This window comes from Pristiophorus japonicus, chromosome 18 (assembly GCF_044704955.1).
Source record: "Pristiophorus japonicus isolate sPriJap1 chromosome 18, sPriJap1.hap1, whole genome shotgun sequence".
Classification (NCBI taxonomy): domain Eukaryota; kingdom Metazoa; phylum Chordata; class Chondrichthyes; family Pristiophoridae; genus Pristiophorus; species Pristiophorus japonicus.
In genome coordinates this window covers 111,347,470-111,366,980 of record NC_091994.1, presented here as the reverse complement: position 1 = coordinate 111,366,980, position 19,511 = coordinate 111,347,470, and the positions used below count along the sequence as shown (strand labels likewise).

Here is a 19,511-nt window from a genome sequence, read left to right as displayed (position 1 = left end):
CCAGCTTCTGACCTGCTCTTGTTGCCTCAGTATTAATGTGGCTGGTCCAGTTAAGTTTCTGGTCAATGATGACTCACAGGATGTTGATGGGGGATTCGGTGATGGTAATGCCGTTGAATATCAAGGGGAGGTGGTTAGACTCTCGCTTGTTGGAGATGGTCATTGCCTGGCACTTGTGTGGCGTGAATGTTATCTGCCATTTATCAGCCCAAGCCTGAATGTTGTCCAGGTCTTTCTGCATTCAGGCACGGACTGCTTCATTATCTGAGGAGTTACGAATGGAACTGAACACTGTGCAATCATCAGTGAACATCTCCATTTCTGATGGAGGGAAGGTCATTGATGAAGTAGCTGAAGATAGTTGGGCCTAGGACATAGTCTGAGGAACTCCTGCAGCGATGTCCTGGAGCTGTGATGATTGACCTCCAACCACCACAACCATCTTCCTTTGTGCTCGGTATGGCACTTGTTGCAGTGCTCCTATGTGACGATTTGCCAAGTGCTGCTCTTGAAGAACTGCATTTTTTTTAAATTTATGGGAAGAATATAATTGAAAATCTCAACTGTTGTTGATTCTGTGACAACTGCTACTTTACGGGTCCCGTGGTTCTGTAGTAACTTATTCATTAGTTTTGAGCGCTGTGATTATCAATGGAGCAATGTGGTGCAAAAATCTCTTCTGCTATTGGTCGATGATAAGCTCTGTTCATTGGCTGCTCATAATCAAATGACAAAGTGAGACCATGCAGCGGTTTCTATTAATTTTTCTTGGACTACAAAATAAATTCCCTCCAAAAATATGTTACCGGGGTCGCAAGCGGCAAATAAAGAAAGGCATGCATTTATATAGTGCCTCACGTGTATTTGGAATGTCCCAAAGTGGTTCACAATCAATGAATTACCTTTGCGGTACAGTCATTGTTAAAAGCTACATTTTTTTATATCTCATTTATAAAATTGACAGATATTTAGTACAATCAGATAAACAATAGAATAGCAGGAAGTATATAAGTGTTTCTAGTACATAACAATATACAGGTACGATGTCTGAGATCTGCAATCCTCGGGACTGAATCCGTGCCGGATTTTGGGTTTTGCCGGATTTTGGACCACGCCGCTCGCCGATTCTCCGCTCCTCGCCACTCGCCGAAATGTCTGGTTTTCAAACAATTCCAGTTTTCGGAAGTCTGGATTCGGGACCTGTAGCACATTTATTTGGCTTACTGATGAGGAACACCACAGGCGATAAGCTCTAATAGCTTCAATAGTGTTTTGTATTTTTAATACTTTAAAAATTATTTTCGAATACTATTTCACCTATTAATAACCGCTGAGTAATAAATGTCCTGGTGCCTTCCTGGATTTACATCAGTAACACACATCCATGATGTTTCCAAATTATGGGTCAGTGTCAGCTGTGGCTCAGTGGGCAGCACTCTCGCCTCTGAGTCAGAAGGTTGTGGATTCAAGTCCCACTCCAGAGACTTGAACACAAAAATCGAGGCTGACACTCTCAATGCAGTGCTGAGGGAGTGCTGCACTGTCAGAGGTGCTGTCTTTCGGATGAGATGCTAAACCGAGGACCCGTCTGCTCTCTCAGGTGGATTTAAAAGATCCCATGGCACTATTATGAAGAAGAAGGGGAGTTATCACCAGTGTCCTGGCCAATATTTATCTCTCAATCAACATAATAACCAGATAACCTGTTTTTGTTATCACATTGCTGTTTGTGGGAGTTTGCTGTGTGCAAATTGCCTGTAACGTTTCCTACATTACAACAGCGACCACACTCCAAAAGTACTTCATTGGCTGTAAAGTACTTTGGGACATCCGGTGGTTGTGAAACATGGAAAATAGGTGCAGGAGTAGGCCATTCGGCCCTTCTAGCCTGCACCGCCATTCAATGAGTTCATGGCTGAACATGCAACTTCAGTACCCCCTTCCTGCTTTCTCGCCATACCCCTTGATCCCCCTAGGAGTAAGGACTTCATCTAACTCCTTTTTGAATATATTTTGTGAATTGGCCTCAACAACTTTCTGTGGTAGAGAATTCCACAGGTTCACCACTCTCTGGGTGAAGAAGTTTCTCCTCATCTCGGTCCTAAATGGCTTACCCCTTATCCTTAGACTGTGACCCCTGGTTCTGGACTTCCCCAACATTGGGAACATTCTTCCTGGATCTAACCTGTCTAAACCCATCAGAATTTTAATCGTTTCTATGAGGTCCCCTCTCATTCTTCTGAACTCCAGTGAATACAAGCCCAGTTGATCCAGTCATTCTTGATATGTCAGTCCCGCCATCCCAGGAATCAGTCTGGTGAACCTTCGCTGCACTCCCTCAATAGCAAGAATGTCCTTCCTCAGGTTAGGAGACCAAAACTGTACACAATACTCCAGGTGTGGCCTCACCAAGGCCCTGTACAACTGTAGCAACTGTGAAAGGTGCTATATAAATCCAAGTCTTTCTTTTTCTTTTCTTTCACGCCCATGAATGATTTTGACCAGTACCAAATGTATATCTCCTACATCCTAACGAAATAAAAACAGCAAAAGTGAAGGATACTCACCATAAACAACTGACTTACCTGCCCAGTTGCATTCTTTGCGCAGACCAAAAGTCGTGTCTCTTTAAGGCGATGATTTTCTAGAACCATAGAAAACCCAGAGAAGTCTAACAAGACTTGATGTTGTCCTTAGCAGCTGTCCCCTCCCCCCCCCCTCCCCGCGTGCGTCCCCTCCCTCCGAACAGCCAGAAATGAGGCCGGGGCGCAGATATGTTGGGTCCCCACCCATCCCGTGCATGGGAAAGGTTGTAAAGGGATGGGGCGAGGTCTCTGGACATTGGACTTCCCGCACCCATGGCCTTCAGTGGGACTTGAAATATGGTCAGTGAAAGTGTGCCTGGCCATACCCCAGGGAAGCTCCCTCCATCAGACTTCCTTGTCTTCCCTAGATTCACCTCGAGTCAATCTTTGAAAGTGACAGGACAAGTTGAGAAGGCTGTTAATAAACGATGTGGGACTCTTTGCTTTATTAATAGAGGCATAGAGTATAAAAGCAAGGAAGTTATGCTAAACCTTTATAGAAACACTGGTTAGGCTTCAGCTGGAGTATTGTGTTCAATTCTGGGCACCACGCATTAGGCAGGATATCAAGGCCGAGAGAAGGAGTGGAAGAGATTTACTGGAATGTTACCAGGGATGAGGGAGAAGCTGGGGTTGTTCTCCTTACAGCAGAGAAGGTTAAGAAGAGATTTGATGGAGGTGTTCAAAATCGTGAAGGGTTTTGATCGAGTAAATAAGGAGAAACTTTTCCAGTGGCACAGATTTAAGGTGATTGGCAAAAGAACCAGAGGCAAGATGGAGATTATTTTAATTCACACAGTGGGTTGTTGTGATCTGGGATGCGTTGCCTGAAAGGGCGGTGGGAGCAGCAACGTTCAAGAGGGAATTGGATAAATACTTAACAAGGTTACTGGGCTGTGGGGAAAGGGATTAATTGGATCGCTCTTTCATAGAGCCGGCACAGGCACGATGGGCCGAATGGCCTCCCTCTGTGCTGCGTGATTCTATGAAAAGAAAATCAAACAGTAATTTATTTTGAAGTGAGTGTCATAAGCAGAATTCTGTTTAACGAAGTCTGTAATACATTTTTCCCCCTGGAGTTTTTGGCCTCAGCTCTATCCCCCCCCACCCCAGGTGTTAGTATTACCAGTTGCATGGGGCAAGTGTCATTGGCCCTGACACACTTCTCTAGTCGGATTAGAATCATAAAATCTTACAGCACAGATAGAGGCCATTTGGACCATCACACCTGTGCTGCCTCTTTGAAAGAGATATCCAATTGTTGAAGTTACTTGTGAGGTTGACTAAAGTAATTTATTCACCAAAAAATTATTGGGCCATCCTCACTTGCATAATTTGAGCCACATTAGATGTTTTGTTGGACATTATCCTCAAATATAAAATGAAAATTAAACAGATTTGCTTTGCAGTGCAGGTTTAGACCATTAAAGCCAAGGAAGTGGCATACAAATTGGCCAGAAATAGCAGAGAACCCGGGGACTGGGAGAAATTTAGAACTCAGCAGAGGAGGACAAAGGGTTTGATTAGGGCAGGGAAAATGGAGTACGAGAAGAAGCTTGCAGGGAACATTAAGACGGATTGCAAAAGTTTCTATAGATATGTAAAGAGAAAAAGGTTAGTAAAGACAAACGTAGGTCCCCTGCAGTCAGAATCAGGGGAAGTCATAACGGGGAACAAAGAAATGGCGGACCAATTGAACAAGTACTTTGGTTCGGTATTCACTGAGGAGGACACAAACAACCTTCCGGATATAAAAGGGGTCGGAGGGTCTAGTAAGGAGGAGGAACTGAGGGAAATCCTTATTAGTCGGGAAATTGTGTTGGGGAAATTGATGGGATTGAAGGCCGATGAATCCCCAGGGCCTGATGGACTGCATCCCAGAGTACTTAAGGAGGTGGCCTTGGAAATAGTGGATGCATTGACAGTCATTTTCCAACATTCCATTGACTCTGGATCAGTTCCTATGGAGTGGAGGGTAGCCAATGTAACCCCACTTTTTAAAAAAGGAGGGAGAGAGAACACAGGGAATTACAGACCGGTCAGCCTGACATCGGTAGTGGGTAAAATGATGGAATCAATTATTAAGGATGTCATAGCAGTGCATTTCGAAAGAGGTAATATGATAGGTCCAAGTCAGCATGGATTTGTGAAAGGGAAATCATGCTTGACAAATCTTCTGGAATTTTTTGAGGATGTTTCCAGTAGAGTGGACAAGGGAGAACCAGTTGATGTGGTATATTTGGACTTTCAGAAGGCTTTCGACAAGGTCCCACACAAGAGATTAATGTGCAAAGTTAAAGCACATGGGATTGGGGGTAGTGTGCTGACATGGATTGAGAACTGGTTGTCAGACAGGAAGCAAAGAGTAGGAGTAAATGGGGACTTTTCAGAATGGCAGGCAGTGACTAGTGGGGTACCGCAAGGTTCTGTGCTGGGGCCCCAGCTGTTTACACTGTACATTAATGATTTAGACGAGGAGATTAAACGTAGTATCTCAAAATTTGCGGATGACACTAAGTTGGGTGGCAGTGTGAGCTGCAAGGAGGATTCTATGAGGCTGCAGAGCGACTTGGATAGGTTAGGTGAGTGGGCAAATGCATGGCAGATGAAGTATAATGTGGATAAATGTGAGGTTATCCACTTTGGTGGTAAAAACAGAGAGACAGACTATTATCTGAATGGTGACAGATTAGGAAAAGGGGAGGTGCAACGAGACCTGGGTGTCATGGTACATCAGTCATTGAAGGTTGGCATGCAGGTACAGCAGGCGGTTAAGAAAGCAAATGGCATGTTGGCCTTCATAGCGAGGGGATTTGAGTACAAGGACAGGGAGGTGTTGCTACAATTGTACAGGGCCTTGGTGAGGCCACACCTGGAGTATTGTGTACAGTTTTGGTCTCCTAACCTGAGGAAGGACATTCTTGCTATTGAGGGAGTGCAGCGAAGGTTCACCAGACTGATTCCCGAGATGGCGGGACTGACCTATCAAGAAAGACTGGATCAACTGGGCTTATATTCACTGGAGTTCAGAAGAATGAGAGGGGACCTCATAGAAACGTTTAAAATTCTGACGGGGTTAGACAGGTTAGATGCAGGAAGAATGTTCCCAATGTTGGGGAAGTCCAGAACCAGGGGACACAGTCTAAGGATAAGGGGGAAGCCATTTAGGACCGAGATGAGGAGGAATTTCTTCACCCAGAGAGTGGTGAACCTGTGGAATTCTCTACCACAGAAAGTTGTTGAGGCCAATTCACTAAATATATTCAAAAAGGAGTTAGATGAAGTCCTTACTACTAGGGGAATCAAGGGTTATGGCGAGAAAGCAGGAAGTGGGTACTGAAGTTGCAAGTTCAGCCATGAACTCATTGAATGGCGGTGCAGGCTAGAAGGGCCGAATGGCCTACTCCTGCACCTATTTTCTAATGGGATAACAGTCTGTTAGATGCGATTTCCTCATGTTCAATCTTAACATAAAACAAAATATACAATGCCAAAATGATTACTTAAAGTGTCGTACAGTACATAGATGAGCAGATTTTTTTCTAGTTTTTATCCCTCTCCCCACCCTCCATTGAGGCTGCTTGCCTCCATGAATCCCTTCGAATGGGAAGGCTTGTGGGATACTGGATCAGCAGGGGTGCATTCTCTCGTTCTTCAAGTAGCTTCTCCAGGTTTGAGAAAAAATCTTTATCGCCCACCTGCTTTCCTGTCTCAAAGTGTTCTTCACCATCCAGAGGTGAAGATGAACTCGCATGTGGAGTTCCCCAGGGCTGTTATCACAGCCATTCCTTACAGATTCCTTGACAGCAGCATGTCTCGTGACCAAATAAGTCTTCTTTCTTTTAAAAAAAAATCATATCACAATGTACTGAAAATACTTGACATGTCCACGTGTACCTTCCTCGGTCAAAAGGAGATCCAAGTGTTGCAAAAGAACTAGAAGGGAGATGAGGACTGTTGTGTATGCAATAACTGTTAGACTGAGTACTGTTTAACTCCAAGAGGTATAACCTTGGCTCTGCTTTATTAAGGCCCAAAGTGACTAATATACAAAATGGCTGGCCTTTTATACTTGGGCTGCACACACGTACGTGCAGCCCAATGGCCTCCAACAGTGACTCCATCTAGTGGCTAGTGATCCCAAAAGTACATACATGACAATAACCCCTCTGAGATATTACCACAGTCTTTTACAAATTGAGACGGTCCGGTGTTTTCCGCTCCCGGGTTGACCGTCTCAGGTCAACTCCAGCCTTGGGTGAATGTTCAGAGTCTTGTGTCTGGTGGCTGGGTGGCTGACCTGGTGGGAGTGGCAATGGCCGTGTCAAGGATTGAAAGTCTATTTTCATTGAACATGTCAGTGATTGAAAGTCCCAATTCACTGATGACCACTGAGTCCTCTGATGACTGGGGGTAGGTTGGTTGGTTGTCGATTGTCTCTTCATCTGACTGTTCCGGTTCGCCTGTGTGCCGCAGCTTTGTCTGATCCATATGTTTCCTGCATGTTTGCTCATTTTTGAGCTTGACAATAAATACTCTGTTGCCCTCCTTGGCCATGACAGTACTAGCGATCCACTTGGGACCCTGACCATAATTCAGAACATATACAGGATCATTTACAGAAATATCGCGTGACACAGCTGCGCGATCGTGATACCCTTGCTGACTTTGTCTTCTATATTCAACATGATTATTCAAGTCAGGGTGTACAAGAGATAGCTTGGTCTTAAGACCTCTCTTCATCATTAGTTCAGCAGGCGAGGCCCCTGTAAGCGTGTGTGGTCTTGTCCTGTAACTAAGCAGTATGCATGCCAGGCGGGTCTGCAGTGACCCTTGGGTTACTTGATTCATACTCTGCTTTATGATTTGGAAAGCACATTCTGCTTGCCCATTGGATGCAGGTTTGAACGGTGCTGACCTTACATGTTTGATACCATTGAGTTTCATGAACTCTTGAAACTCCTGACTGGTAAAGCATGATCCATTGTCGCTAACAACGATGTCAGGCAGACCATGTGTCGTGAACATGACACTGAGATTCTCAATGGTAGCTGTGGATGTGCTGGATGACATAATTATACACTCTATCCACTTTGAATATGCATCCACCACAGCTAAAATCATCTTCCCCAGGAAGGGACCTGTAAAGTCCATGTAGATCCTGGACCATGGTTTCGATGGCCACGACCACAGATTCGATGGCCACGACCACAGACTCAGCGGCGATTCCGCTGGTGCTTTGCTGAGCTGCATGCAAGTGTTGCACTGATGCACACATGATTCCAGCTCAGACTCAATTCCCGGCCACCACACATGCGACCTGGCGATGGCTTTCATCATTACAATGCCGGGATGTGTGCTTTGTAGCTCACGTACAAACTTCTCTCTCCCTTTCTTGGGCATAACAACACGAATGCCCCACAGCATACAATCCGACTGAATAGACAGTTCGTCTTTTCGACGAATGTAAGGTTTGATCTCCTCGCACATTTGCTTGGGTTGGCAGACCAATCACCTTTGAGAATGCAACTCTTCACCACCGATTAAATCGGGTCCTGGCTGGTCCAGGTCTTAACTTGTTGAGCCGTGACAGAGGTTCCTTCACTCTCAAAAGCATCCATAACTAACAATAGGTCTGCCAGTTGTGGTGTTTCCACCTCCGATGTGGGCAATGGCAGACGGCTCAAAGCATTGGCACAATTCTCGGTGCCAGGTCTATGGCAAATGGCATAATCAGAAGCGGATAATATCAGTGCCCACCTCTGGATGCGGGATGAAGCATTGGTATTGATACCTTTGTTTTCAGAGAACAGTGAAATGAGCGGCTTGTGATCTGTCTCCAGTTCAAACCGAAGACCAAACAGGCACTGATGCATCTTTTTAACCCCATACACACAGGCTACTGCTTCTTTCTCTACCATGCTGTAGGCTTTTTCTGCTTTAAACAAACTTTTTGAAGCATACGCGACTGGTTGAAGTTTACCCGACTCATTAGCTTCTTGGAGTATGCAACCAATTCTATATGACGAAGCATCACAGGCCAATATTAAACGTTTACATGGGTCATAATGTACCAGCAGCTTGTTAGAGCAAAGCAGATTAGTGGCTTTCTCAAAAGCTCTGTCTTGAGATGCACCCCACACCCAGTTGTCGCCTTTACTTAGCAGCATGTGCAGTGGTTCTAATAAGGTGTTCAATTTAGGTAGGAAGTTACCGAAGTAGTTGAGTAGACCCAGGAACGAACGCAGCTCCGTCACATTCTGCGGCTTGGATGCATTCTTGATGGCCTTGGTTTTCGCGTCCGTGGGCCTGATGCCGTCAGCAGCAATTTTCCTCCCCAGGAATTCGACCTCTGATGCCATGAAGACGCACTTCGAACGTGTCAATCTGAGTCTCACTTTGCCCAGACGATGTAGAACCTCTTCCAGGTTGTTCAGATGTTCCTCAGAGTCACGACCTGTGATCAGGATGTCATCTTGGAACACGACGGTTCTCGGAATGGACTTCAGTAGACTCTCCATGTTCCTCTGAAATGTTGCTGCAGCCGAGCGAATTCCAAAAGGACACCTATGATAAATAAAGTCCTTTTTGCGTGTTAATGCACGTAAGTCTCTTCGACGTCTCGACCAGCTCTGTGTCATGTAGGCCAACGTCAAGTCCAGTTTGGTGAACGACTTTCCCCTGGCTAGCGTTGCAAACAAGTCATCAACCTTCGGTAATGGGTACTGATCCTGTTTCGAAACCCTGTTGATCATAGCCTTGTAGTCTCCACAGATTCTGACTGTGCCATCACTTTTCAGCACAGGAACAATGGGGTTGGCCCATTCATTAAATTTAACCAGTGATATGATCCCTTCACGCTGGAGTCTGTCCAGTTCAATTTCGACCTTCTCCCTCATCATATACGGAACTGCCCGAGCTTTATGATGGACGGGTCTTGCATCTGAGTCCACGTGGATCTGCACCTTGGCTCCCGTGAAGTTGCCGATGCCTGGTTCGAACAGCGAGGGGAACTTGCTCAGTACTTGGGCACATGTATCTTCCTCCGACAACAACGCCTTGATGTCGTTCCAGTCGCATCTGATTTTTTTCAAGCCAGTTCCTGCCGAACAGTGTTGGGCCATTGCCTGGGATAATCCATAGCGGTAACTCGTGAACCACACTGTTATACGACAGTTTAATTGTGGCACTACCAATCACCGTTATGAGTTCTTTGGGGTACGTGTGCAACTTGGCATTGACTGGACTCAGCCTGGGCCTCACAGCCTAAGTATCCCACAGCTCGTCGAATGCCCTCTGGCTCATTATCGATTGACTCGCCCCCATATCCAGTTCCACCGATACCGGCACCCCATTAAATTTCACGTTGATCATTATCGGTTTGCTCTTAGTTAGGAATGAGTGCAGTCCATACATTTCCTCCTCTGGTATCTCGGATTGCGTATCCGGATCCGCGCTAGTCTGACTCTCATCCTCCACGTGGTGTGTCGCAGCACACTTGCTCATCTGCGGGCACTTGCGCTAGAGATGCCCCACTCTCAGACAGCCTTTGCAACTATATTGCTTAAATCGACATTGCTGGTGCCGGTGATTTCCCCCACAACGCCAATACGGAAAAATGGGATGCATTCCCGCTGGCGGACTTTGGGCAGCCACAGGTTGTGCGTATGCAGTCGGGTAGGCCCTGCCATGTACCACTCTGTTGAACGTCGAATCAATCATATTTACAGTACTTGCCGAGTTCAGGTTTTTCACTGATGTCTGCTTTAGACTTCTATCCGTCTTCATGCATGACTGAGCGATCGTGATGGCCCTGCTCATGTCCAACGTCTCCACCGCCAGTAGTTTATGCAGAATCACCTCGTGGTTGATGCCGATTGCAAAGAAGTCCCGCAGCATGTCTGCCAACACAGCCCCGAACTTACACGGTCCCACTAGCTGTCTCAGGTCGGCAACGAATTCCGCCGCATTCTGGCCCTCTGAGCGAATGTGCGTATAAAATCTGTATCTCGAGATGATGATGCCTTCGTCTGGTTTAAGGTGGTCCTGTACCAGTGTACACAATTCTTCATACGTCTTCTCTGTTGGACTCACAGGCAGGAGTAGATTCTTTATCAGACCATAAATTTTTGGACCGCAAACCGTGAGGAACACCGCCCGGCGCCGATCTGCGTCGCCGACCTCCTCCATTTTGTTGGCCACGAAGAACTGGCTCAAACGGCTCACAAAGTCAGCCCAATCTTCTTCTTCCACAAGTCGCTCCAACAATCCAATTGGGCTCATTTTTGTATGCAAAGGTTCTTGTTGCCTCGTCACCAAATGTTGTGTATGCAATACCTGTTAGACTGAGTACTGTTTAACTCCAAGAGGTATAACCTTGGCTCTGCTTTATTAAGGCCCAAAGTGACTATATACAAAATGGCTGGCCTTTTATACTTGGGCTGCACACACATGTATGTGTGCAGCTCAATGGCCTCCAACAGTGACGCCATCTAGTGGCTAGTGATCCCAAAAGTACATACATGACAAGGGCGATCTTTTCTTTACTCAGCGAGTTGTTGTGACCTGGAATGCGCTGCTTGAAAGGGCGGAGGGAGCAGATTGAACAGTAGCTTTCGAAAGGGAAATTGGATAAATACTTGAAAAGGAAAAATTTGCAGAGCAGTGGGAAAGAGCAGGGCAGTGGGACTGATTGGATCGCTCTTTCAAAGACCCGACACTGGCACGATGGGCCGAATGGCCGGATTCTGTGCTGTGTGATTCTATGAGCGAGAAATCAGGTCAGTTTGTCTTCATTTGTTTTTTTTACCAGAAATCTAGATCTTCCAAAAAACAGTCCAAATTCGTCATGTACAGGAAGTTGAAAGAGCAAATGACTCAATAGAGCTACACTTCCTGCTCTGTCAGTTCAGATTACCCAACTCCCCTGGTGTTTCAGAAATGGGTAATATATGTGCACCAATATTACTTTGTCACTCATGCTATGAAGAAAAAACTTGCATTTATATAGTGCCTTTCATGACATCAGAAAATCCCAGAGTGCTTCACAGCTCCATTGCAATACTGAGGGAGTGCTGCACTGTCGAAGGTGCCGTCTTTTGGATGAGGCGTTAAACTGAGTTCCCGTCTGCCCTCTCAGTTGGACGTAAAAGATCCCATAACACTATTTTGAAGAGCAGGGGAGTTATCCTTGGTGTCCTGGCCAATATTTATTCCTCAATCAACATAACTAAAAACAGATTATTTAGTCATTATCACATTGCTGTTTAGAATCAAAGCATCGTAGAAATTTACAGCACGGAAGGAGGCCATTCGGCCCATCGTATCCGTGCCTGCCGACAAAGAGCTATCCAGTCTAATCCCACTTTCCAGCTCTTGGTCCGTAGCCCTGTAGGTTACAGCATTTCAAGTGCATATCCAAGTACTTTTTAAATGATATGAAGGTTTCTGTCTCTACCATCCTTTCAGGCAGTGAGTTCCAGACCCCCACCACCCTCTTGGTGAAAAATGTTCTCAACTTCCCAAAAGTTGCCAATAGTTTGTGGGAGCTTGCTGTGTGCAAATTGGTTGCCGTGTTTCCTACATTACAACAGTGACTACACTTCAAAAATACTTAATTGGCTGTAAAGTGCTTTGAGACGTCCGGTGGTTGTGAAAGGTGCTATATAAATGCAAGTCTTTCTTCTTTTCATGGAATACTTTTAATGTGTAGTCGCTGTTGCAATGTAGGGAAGTACAAGTAACTAATTTGCTAACTACTCAAATTGTGACTGGGACACATTCCCTGTTTCACCACTTTATTCAGATCCTACAATGGGGACACTAATTAAATTCCAGTGTTCTGCAGTAGCTGATTCAACTGAATGGAATAGTCAGTCCCTATCTCCATGGTTAGAAATTCAAATTTCATCTGTGGATGCTTTGCATCATCAAATCATTCTGGTCAATATAACTATGTATTTGTTCATATTCTGGGCACTGCTCAATGTCTTTTGAGACCCTCCTAATGGAACAATTCAAGCTAGGATTTGCTTAACGTTACAGGGTAAAATAGGCTGATGGAAAAACTCAACACTTCAGAGTGTCAGCTGCCATTGGCTTTAGTACCAAAAAGATTAAAAAGATAAGAAGCAAGGAATGGCCAGGGTAGAGTCCATTGCTGCCTACACTCTGTCAAAAGTCAAGGACTGTGTCCAAGGTGTTTAATCTCGGTAGACAAACAAATGACCACTGGTAAAAATTCCCAAGAAGATAACTCTGTGAAATGCCTCGTTGTCCCTAAAGACTATCAAGCAAAAATCCTGTGATATCATTCTTAAATTACAAGCTACATTATTCAACTTTGACTGGTTTTATTTTGCAGCTGAAATATCTGTGGTCCCAGTAGGACCAGCGTCATAATGTTCTGAGCATTTGATCATCTATATTTATACTTATCCTTTTAACGTTCAATCCCATTATTAGAACAAAAATTCCATTAAAAATTATTAAGCAACAAAAAAATCCACTTAAATAAATCCACAGAGTGCTGCCGAGCCTGGCTGATTGTGGCAGGATGGATCAGATAGAAAGATATGCAACGGACTAAATACCATCTCTATGCCTTTACTTGACAGGAACAAATTGAGGGTGCATTTCTCTAAAGGTTGAAAGGCCTTCTGCTAATTCTTTACTTTGTTTAGGGGGAAAAAAGCAAATTAAAGGTAACATCATGATACATTTTGGTCGGAAGATTGAGGAGAGGTAATATAAACTAAAGGGTACAGTTCTAAAGCGGGTGCATGAACAGAGAGACCTGGGGTATATGTGCACAAATCGTTGAAGGTGACAGGACAGGTTGAGAAAGCGGTTAAAAAAACATACGGAATCCTGGGCTTTATAAATAGAGGCATAGAGTACAAAAGCAAGGAAGTTATGATGAACCTTTATAAAACACTGGTTCAGCCTCAACTGGAGTATTGTGTCCAATTCTGGGCACCACACTTTAGGAAGGATGTGAAGGCCTTAGAGGAATGATTCCAGGGATGAGGGACTTCAGTTACATGGATGGACTGGAGAAGCTGGGGTTGTTCTCCTTAGAGCAGAGAGGGTTGAGAGAAGTGTTCAAAATCATGAGGGGTCTGGACAGAGTAGACAGAGAGAAACTGTTCCCATTGGCGGAAGGGTCGAGAACCAGAGGAGACAGATTTAAGGCGATCGGCAGAAGAACCAAAGGTGACAGGAGGAAAAACTTGTTTGCGCAGCGAGTGGTTAGGATCTGGAATGCGCTGCCTGAGAGCGTGGTGGAGGAAGATTTAATTGTGGCTTTCAATAGGGAACTGGATAAATGCCTGAAGGAAAAAAAATGCAGGGTTACCGGGAAAGGGCAGGGCAAGTGGGACTAGCTGAAGTGCTCTTGCAGAGAGCTGGCATGGGCTCGACGGGCCAAATGGCCTCCTTCTGTGCTGTAACTGTTTCATGATTCATTATACGGGGCAGGTTTTTTTATGTAGAGACAAGTGGGGCAGTCTGACTAAATGTGGCCCAACTTTCTGCGATGCAAGGTATTGGCCTTCAAAGGATAGATTGTTTTCTCAGTTGAACCACTCCACAATAGTTACAAATCTGGATCTGAACGTTTGATCGCCTTTTGGTTTTACAGGACCCTGCGGAAACCACACCACACTCTGTAATTACAGCGCATGTCAGCAGGGGGAGCTTTGAGAATGGCTTAATAGCAGAGCAACCTAAATCTGAATCAGATGTTACACCGAGCCTGTGTCAAGTACAACAGATCAAAATATGTTGACAACATCGCACGCTAACAAGACAATTTAAATAAACAAATACTTAATGGATAGGTGCCCCGCACAAGTCTTGTGTGTTAATATTTTCTGTGAATCACATGATAATTAAAAAAACTTTTGGAACATTTTAAATGTTCATATATTAAAGGTGGCATCTATTAAAACAATGTATAGTATTGATTTCAAATAGTACACATACAACTGCACTGAAATGATAAATTAAGTATAATCTAACCGGTTTTACAAGTTATAATCTGCATTTAGTTATATACGTAAAGGTGACCTTATTTTTTTTTCCGTTTAAACATGATTTGCAAGTTAATTTGGCTTCCTCAGATGCTGTGTTATGTACATCAAACAACCTAGGTGTGGTTGCAAACAAGCTTTGAATTCGGTATAATTGTGTCACGTATGTAACCCGGAATAAAGCACCAGAAACTCCCAAACCCTGGCTCTGGTGTGAAATGTAGCTACACATAAAAATTAACTTTTATTTTCCCCCTGTAGGGAGACATTCTTTGACACAGAGTTTTCTCAAAGCCTGCTTTTCAGGGTCAGAATATTGCTCGGATTACTCGCCTTTCATTTCTGGTTGGACACATTGACGCCCCGGTTAATGAACGTCAATAGTGTTTAATGACAAAGGATGGAAGGTTTCCGTGGGACGCCAGACAGTTCCAATCCATACTGTCACTGCCCTCAGCACTGGATAAAGGGGCCAAATGAGAAGTCGCTGGCAAGAAAAAAAATTATAAGAAACAATAAGTAAAAGGGTAAACGGGCCATAATCTCATTTATGTCGCTTTTCTGTTGGTTTAATATCTTTAGCCAAAGGCTTCAGAACGCCGAAATAACAAGAAATTCTTTCCAATCTGTGATAATTGTCATTATGTTGCCCTGATGTCTTTACTCAGAGGGTTGCGGGAATAATACAATGCCGATACCATTACCATCTTACTGAGTTAAAATCAAACTAATTTGTCACACTTCCACAGAATAATAATTATTGTTTAGTTATTGGATCCAAAAAAAAAATCTGGAGAGTTACCAAGACTGTATTTACATTACAAAGTGATTCCAGTCACTGATTCCAGAGCTGACTTTGCCAGGAAAATGATTTCCTACATCAGGAATTCATCTTGCCATTGATAAGATTCCGGGGCACCGCGATGGGAATCGCTTTGCTGATAAAACACAGGGTTTCACTGAAGAAATTCGAAGAGTTGCAAGTTTATAAGAGCCACCATCCCACTAGATCAGGCAGTTAATGGCCGAGTCTCATCCTGGTGCCCTCCCACAGTCAAACACACATAATATATATATACAGAAAATGCTGGAAATCTCAGCGGGTCAGGCAGCATCTGTGGAGAGAGAAACAGAGTTAATGTTTCGGGTCTGTGACCCTTCGTCAGAACTGGAAAAGTTCCAGATGTTAACAGATTTACAGAGGCTGCCTGGCCCGCTGAGATTTCCAGCATTTTCTGTTTTTATTTCAGATTGCAGCATCCTCAGTATTTTGCTTATATATATATATATATATGTAACAAATGTACTGTTAAATAGAATTTACTGTTGGGTGGGGAGTCTGCATATATTCACATTTATTGGCATGGCCTTTAAAAACAATACTGATCCATAAAAATAAAGGAAGAGTGATCCGGGTGTGCTGCAATGATATATATGGGGACGGTTATTATTGCAGCTCACTGACAACAGTGTGCTGAAAATGACATTCTGTGCAGTGTCAGCACTGTGTCCAATAGCAACCCCGCACAACACGGTGAACAGGTAGATTTGTTTTCCAAAACAAAAACAAAAAAATAATTTCTAATTGGAAATCCAATGCACAAAGGGTTACCATAGCAATCAAGGGGTTAAGTTTGTCCAAGTGAGTCTAGCAATGTTTGGCTGCCAGTTGTCTACTACTTTCAAGAATTATTTCTCCTCCCTGGAGTCTAATAAATGCAATCAATATGAGTATTGCACACAAGACCTTGGAATATTATATTAATGTGCTGTGCAGTGACATTTCTTTAGCCAGAATTATGAACAAATTATATGGAAAGGACCAAATTGGTATTTATCAGTTCTGTTTTTTTAATAAACGAATTCATAACCCTGATTTAATATAACGAAGCGGAATCAGTTGGAATAGACATATTTTAACACTGTCGTGTTGGGTGTGGGCACAGCGACAATGGGATCCGCTGAAGTGGGACCATTCAGGTTAACGTTTTTGTAAATGAAAGCCCACGGAGTAATTAAGGAGTATTGGGCAGTTATTCTTTCTTACTGTACATACTGGTTGTGTTGTCATTTTTTATGATATCTGGCCTTTCCCCAGACGCCCTCGATGCTGATCTGTGCAAAAAAAAAACCAACAGGAAACAAAAAAACAGAATCGATTTTTCGACCTGCACTTGAACTCTCCTGAAACAGAATTTTCAATAGGTACAACGACCTTTTTTCCCCCTCTGTGAACTCCTCGAATGCTGGAAGATAGATATTTATATTACCAGAGCCATCTCTAAATAGCAATCCGGAGGGAGGGGGGCACACAACAGAACACAATTGCACATCAAAGTTAAACTCCGGGAGTGAATGCAAGGCTGGGCTGTAAAGTTAGAAGCTACAGATCCTGAAATCTATCTCAGAATGTCTGCGAAGAGCTGTAAATGCAATCCATACTTTTCTCCGAGATCTATTTAAAAGAAGTGTCATTGGGGTGTATTCAGTTATTGTATTGATCCGGAAGAGAGGACAGCTCGGACGGAGGGGCCGGTTGACGTACCCCTGACTAATGGCAGAAGTAATGTGATCTCCTTTTGAATTAATCACGAAATTAACAACTGACTTAGGCAAATAATTTGATAAAACAATTCCTTAGCCATCTATATTTTGTTTTTAAGCCTGAAAAACTACAGCTGCCGTCTTAAGGACCCCCCACCCCCAAATGAGATGCACCACCACTTGTCCCCTTTACCCCTCAAATCAATCAATATTAAATTAAAGAAACGCGGATGTTACCAAATCGCTGGCTCGTCGGCAGAACCTTTTAAGCATTAAGTTTATTTTTACTCAAACTGCAACACTCAGTTCTGATGGATTGCAATTAATGTTTTCAAAGAGACCCAATATCACTTCAACAAACCCCGTTTTGCACCGATTTAGTAACTACTATATTACTATGAAATGCATTATTCATTTTGCAATTAAATAAATGTTTTTTTAAATAGATTTAGACAGCACGAGTTGCCTCAGAAGAAACAGCAAGATTTTAAAAACAAATCCACGTATTGCACTTGAATGAACAGTCCAGTTTTGGATGGGGGCGTGGGCAGTAGTTTAGCTTAAAACAAAAGGTCAGCCCCGCCTCCCTAACTTTATAAGAGCAGAGAATGTGTCACCCCCGCCCAATGGCTAGATCCCCAATTTTTAAAATCGGACCTCATTTCAAAAAGACGGCTGTGCAGAAAAGCTGCAATCTCCCTGATGTAAAACTAGAGGCAACTTGCAAATAGTATGCAAACGCACAGGGGAGCAGTGAACGGGCCCATTGTGGAGCTAAACGTGCAAGTAACTAAAATCTGGAAGTTGTTTCCCGGAGAATTACAGATAAACTTTGTAAATAAAAAAAAAAGGACATCTTTCAGTCTGACTGAATTCAACTATTTGACCCCTTGATCAGGTGAATTTGATCATAGCTTCCACGTGGCTGTATATTGTAGACGACCTTATCAAGGTCATTGTCTAGAATCCACCAGATATATATATATATCTACACATATACAATATACAAAGGCAACAGCCGAAATGTCCTGTCAACTTGGAAAGAAATGTTTGCAATGTAGAAATCTTACATGTTTAGGTCACCAGATTGAGGATTACCACGTGTTGTCAGATGCTCTGGACGTTGAAAATGGGCTGTCTAATTTTAAACACAGATGTATGTCTTGGTAAGGCTCCCTCGGCCAACAAAATGACTGGCTGCAAAATGTTTTTTTTTCTCTTTCGGCAGATAGGGTATTATTTATTTACAGTTGGGGAGGAATCTGCCTGGGAGGAAAGTGTTGGATCAGCGTGTATCCGAGCCTCGAATTGTCCATTTCTGCAGGGGAGCTTCATCTGACAAGGCAGAGGCGGCCAGGCACCACCTGTCGAGCCATCCGTCAAAAGTTGGAAATGGAGCTTAACAGCACGAATATGTGGCCTTTCAACACAAAAATAAAACCCGGGCCCCAAAGCTGTGAATAAATTCCAGATCGGACCGAAAAAAAAGGGAATCAAATCCGACACTAGATGCCAAAATAACTCACGCCACTTTGTGACCACCTCACTATGGGAGGGTTCGAGGCGTACCGTTCGTTTAATTATGAATTTTGTCCTTTTATGGATTGTTTTTTCCAGAGCCTGCTTTTAAAGAGACAGCCAGCACCTTGCCAGCTTATGCCAGATGAATTACGAAACTTGGCGAGAGAGAAAAAAAAAGTTCCCCTTGACTTAATTAAACTTTGTCACAAAGTTTAAAAAAAAAATGAACATATAAGAGGATAGAAGTTTTATGATTTATAAAGGCAGAATTTGAATGTTTTCATAAAAGAGAAACATTGTGTAGCGTGCAAATGTGTGTTTAGACAAGCTGTCCCAAATGTCCTTGAACAGGCTTTAGTATTTTAAAAGGCATCTTGAGAAAGCGTGACAGTTGATAGCTTTATGGAGCAATGCACGAAGGCTCAGCAATGAGAGGCTCTTTTAAAAGCATTTAATAAACAGGCATTTCTGCGCCCAGCTCTCTCTAGACGTCAGCATATTGAAGTTCAGAAAGAATCCCAGGCTGAAAGTTTATAAATAAGCCTTCTATCAAGTTCCGTAACAGGTGTGACCTACCCCCGTCCGAAAACTGCAGGGTTTGAAGCCGCTTCAGATGGATATCTCCACACTTGACACATGCACTGAGCCCATTAACATTTGCCAGATATACAGCAGTTTACAGTGTGACACTGCCAGATTCCAGCTGACAGATACTGCTGCTTCCCCCCTCGGCGCTGGCCGCAGTGGGGAGTTGCTACAGGCCGGGTACGGTCCCTGCTTTTTAAAAGAAGTTTAAAGAAAGAGGCTGTCCGACGGTCGAGGTGTTTTG

The 19,511-nt window shown here is 43.7% G+C and overlaps 1 long non-coding RNA gene across 2 annotated transcripts; it reads right to left on the bottom strand.

Moving 5' to 3' along the window:
- Positions 1-841: 841 nt before the first annotated feature.
- LOC139228970 (uncharacterized) lies at positions 842-19,504 on the bottom strand. Of its 2 annotated transcripts, none has more exons than XR_011587648.1 (3): positions 19,259-19,504; positions 14,951-15,104; positions 842-1,200 (listed from the first exon to the last, which is right to left on the bottom strand). It is a non-coding gene; the product is annotated as an uncharacterized lncRNA (long non-coding RNA). The 2 variants fall into 2 exon arrangements; XR_011587649.1 differs by lacking the exon at positions 19,259-19,504 and adding an exon at positions 18,232-18,684.
- Positions 19,505-19,511: the final 7 nt, after the last annotated feature.